The sequence below is a fragment of the Bos taurus genome, chromosome 3, assembly GCF_002263795.3.
Source record: "Bos taurus isolate L1 Dominette 01449 registration number 42190680 breed Hereford chromosome 3, ARS-UCD2.0, whole genome shotgun sequence".
Classification (NCBI taxonomy): domain Eukaryota; kingdom Metazoa; phylum Chordata; class Mammalia; order Artiodactyla; family Bovidae; genus Bos; species Bos taurus.
In genome coordinates, this window is record NC_037330.1 from 72,553,092 (window position 1) to 72,557,465 (window position 4,374).

Sequence of the window (4,374 nt, forward strand, 5' to 3'; positions counted from 1 at the left end):
TGCATAAAGTACTTTAGATTTGAGGATCAGACAGCCATTGGTGTGAATACTGTTTCATTGCTTGCAATAATGACTTAGGGCAATTAAATTAGCCTCCCTAAGTCTCATTTTCTTAATGGGATAAAAAGAGAATAATAATAGTTCTAATTCTTGAATTATGAAAATTAAATAATAAGATGATAAAATCTTCTCAGGAAGATGGTATGTATCAATTCCTGATACATCATTTTTATAGATACAATTGATAGTGTTAGGTAGACAGGTGCGAGGCACAGCATAGTAGTTGTCCATGTGGGTAAATTATGATACAGTTTAAATGGGACATCAAAGGAATCCAGCAATTGTGCTTTCAGGACTAGCAAGTACAAAAGAGAGTCGCTTTCTCTATTGAAGCAGGGACTTGAATACATGGGAATGCAGCAAGCAGCAGGTTAGTTATTGAAGTCATGTTTATAGGACAAACAAGTAAAAAACTGATTTACAAACATAGGTTTCCAGTGATAAAAGAGATGTCAAATATTTATTCCCATATTCATCCTATGGATGAAAAAATAATGTATGGAAATGTAAGTGACTTGTCTAAAGTTGTACAGTAATATTGGGTCTAGGATTTTAAGCCAACTGAAAGAACATATTTCTAACTACCATGCTATATTGTCCATCATATGTAAAGGTGAAACTAAGAGATCTCAGTTTGGGTAATTACAAGGATAACACATATAAAACTAATAGCACAAGTCTAGCATGGGAACAAACAGCTATCTAGTAATCCCTGATTGAAATGGAACATACACTTGAGAGGTTTACCTCTGAAAGCTCAGGAGGGTACAAGGAGTGATATATATTAAACCAGAAAAAAAGGGGAAAATTACCTCTACTAGTATTATTACATCTGCAGCAGCTATTGTTATTGGTAATAATAATAACAATATGACTAGTAGCATTAATAGAAGTATATTGTCTGGAAAGGGGAGAAGGGGGATGTTAATTCTAATTTCCTCTATTGACCATTTTGGTAGTGATGTTAAAAAGAGAAAATTTTAAAAATGGGTGATGATCAAAATTTAATTATCATAATAGTTAAAAGCATGTTACATAGAAGATTTAATTTGAGCATAATTTTTGAAGCATTGATATAATTAGCAAGAATTAAATCTATTCTGTTTTACCACTGGGAGAAATCTAGGAATAATAGGTAAAAGGAAATAATATGTTGGAACTAACCTAAATAAGAATGTTCTTTTAACAAAGGGGTTCAGAAAATTGTAAACAATGATGTAAAACTTGCTAGTACTTCGTATGTTTTGATTTCAGTTATTTACTTTGATTCCTCTGGGAGGTTAGGGATAGTGTTTAGGGGATTAAAGAAGATGACATGGAAGAGATTCAGTCAGATATTTACGATCTCTCCCTAATATTGAAGCCTCCTTTCCTAATTGATCAACTTTACTTACTGATCCACATCTCTAATACTGTAAAAGTACAAAATATTTTAATTTTTGTATCATCAAACAAAATGGAATTGATTAAAAAGTATAAAACTTATGTGTTCACTTCAGCAGCAGATATACTAAAATTGGAATGATACAGAGAAGATTAGCATGGCCCCTGCACAAGGATGTCATGCAAATCTGTGAAGCATTTCATATGTTTTCATGCTCAGGATTGCAATTTCTGGAATTTATTGTGAGATTGGATTTTTACGAATCTCCGCCAAACTTATCTTTCTGCTTAAGACTTTCCACTACTACATGTATATGTATTGAATCATATGAAAAAAGCTTTTGAAATTAAAATGAATAAAAAGTAGTTCTTCAACCAACCATGAGGGAAGATCGATGGACAAAGTTGGAAAAATATGAATATGCAAAGAAGATCCCATTTTGAAAATATTAAGGCTTGAAAATAGAGACTGTAATGTTATTTGTAACTGTGCTAGACCAATATGAAGAAATAAATTTTTCCTCTTTTTGAGAAATGTATTAATGTAATTAAAATATATTAAGATTTTTAAAAAGACAGTATAATACTTATTTTATATATGTATATATATGGTCAATATGTTATTTACTCTGATTTATTTTGCTTGTGCCAAGAGACATGTTTTGAATGTTTCCACAAGGTGCCCTACAACAGCTTGGAGAAGCACATTGGAGTCTCATTCAATCACCCCCTTGTTCGGAATCACTGAATCAATCTTCAGTATGATTTCTCAGGGAATCATATACTCTGGGCACCTCACTATCTGTTCCATTTTGTGTCTTTTGCTGGAATGGTTTCTTCTTCCTGAATTCTATATTTTGGCATGCCCAAGAATTCCACCCCCTTTTTGTATCTATTCACACTTATCCCCAAGTGACTTCCTCTGTTTGCAGATTTGATTTCTATCTATACACTGACAGCTCCTGGCATATCCGCAGTTCCTCCCCCTCCTTTTAGCCTATTTGACACTGGCATGTAGATGTCAAAGAATCATGTCAAGCATAACACTTCCAATCCCTCCATTCTCTCCCAGTTTCCCCCATTCTGAAATAGTTCCACTATTCACTCAGTTCATGTGGTCCAACTGAGACATTTATGTTCAGTCACGTCTGACTCTTTGTGACCCCATAGACTACAGCCCACCAGGCTCCTCTGTCCATGGAATTTTCCAGGCAAGAATACTGGAGTGGGTTACCATTTCCTTCCCCAGGGGAATCTTCCTGACCCAGGGATCGAACCAGTGTCTCTTGAATCTCCTTCATTGGCAGGTGGGTTCTTTATCTGCTGAGCCACCAGGGAAGCTGGTCCAACTGAGGGATCAGTTTTTATACCTCTTAGTAATCACTCTATCTAATCCATTGGCAAGTGCTTTTGACTCTAGCTTCAAGTCACACTCTGACAACAAGAGCATCTGATAACTCTATCATCATCCTGGCCAAGTCACTGTCATCTCTCACATTGATTGTCACTACAGACTTCTATCTCTTTCACTCATACCTCCTATTGCCAGTTTCATGCGCAGCAACCAGAATAATCTATTAAAAAATAAATCAGATTATGTCAATCTCCTACTCAAAAACTTGCATGACCTTTTATAATCTCTCATGACTCAGGATGAAATCCAAACCCTTTATCACACTCTACAAGACTCCATACAATCTAGTTCCTGCTTATCTTCCTGACCTCATCTCATAACACTGTCCATTTTATTCTGCTCTAGCCACTCTGGCCTCTATCTGTTCACTCTGTTTGCAACACTACTTATTCCCTTAGAACTTCAAAAGTCTCTCTCCTTTCCTTCACTCAGATCTTTGTTCAAAGTTACCAGTTCAGAGAAGCCATCCTGTTGATTCTTTAAAATAACATCTCTACCAAACCCCCTTCTGTAGCCATCTGTCACCTTATCTTTTTTATGTGCCTCATAACACTAATTATTGCCCCCACATATATTTATTTATTGCTTGTTTTCTGGCTCTTCCACAGAACACTAGAATAAAAACTTCAGTAGGACAGTAAGAATTTTCTGTTTATTTTAAACACTACTATATGCCTAAAAATTAGATCAGTGCTTGCCACATAGTAAGAATAAATTGAGTTAAAAATTATTAATGATAAGAAATTTGGTGTTACGTGAACTCCTACCAGATACTAAATAAAGGATTTATGTTAATGAAAAGTCATGCTAGATAAAGCATTGCTTCACTTATATTTCCCATAGTATACTTCAAAGGATTTCATTAGTGTGAGAATTTGAACATATACCCTTCTGACAATCAGATAATGATATTTCCAACAGCACATGAACAATGCTCAGAAGATGATACAAGCCCAAACCTATGAAGCCATTTGCTGCCCTACTCTGAGAGGTTTCCAAGGTTCCTCTGGCATGTATCCCCTCATGTTGCAGCTGATTTTGTTTGCATACAAGAGCATTCCTTGGCTATTGGGCTTTGACAAAAGCAGAAATTCCACCCAAACACAATAAGATGCTTGTTGCTGCAGATGAGGACATCCAACCCAGTAACAACATGCATATCTGGAACTTCCTTAGAATCTACCTGTTCAAGGTAAAATTGTCTTAGACATAAAATCAGTTTGTACTGAACTGATCTCTAAATGTTTTATTCAGCCAAATAATTTTATGTGTATTTTTGATATCTAAGCTTTTTAAATTCTAATCAGATTATATTTTTACCTGGTAAATTTGACTTTTAACATTTCTTCTACAGTCTATCTGCTTGTACAGTTTAAGCTTTAAAGTGAAGTCATTCAGTCGTGTCCGACTCTTTGCGACCCCATGGACTGAAGCCTAACATGCTCCTCCATCCATGGGATTTTCCAGGCACGGGTTCTGGAGTGGGTTGCCATTTCCTTCTACAGAGGATCTTCCGG

At 35.6% G+C, this 4,374-nt stretch overlaps 1 non-coding gene across 1 annotated transcript; it reads left to right on the forward strand.

The window, feature by feature from the left end:
* Positions 1–1,546: 1,546 nt before the first annotated feature.
* LOC112446063 (U6 spliceosomal RNA) lies at positions 1,547–1,653 on the forward strand. Its single transcript, XR_003034141.1, has one exon. It is a non-coding gene; the product is annotated as a U6 spliceosomal RNA (small nuclear RNA).
* Positions 1,654–4,374: the final 2,721 nt, after the last annotated feature.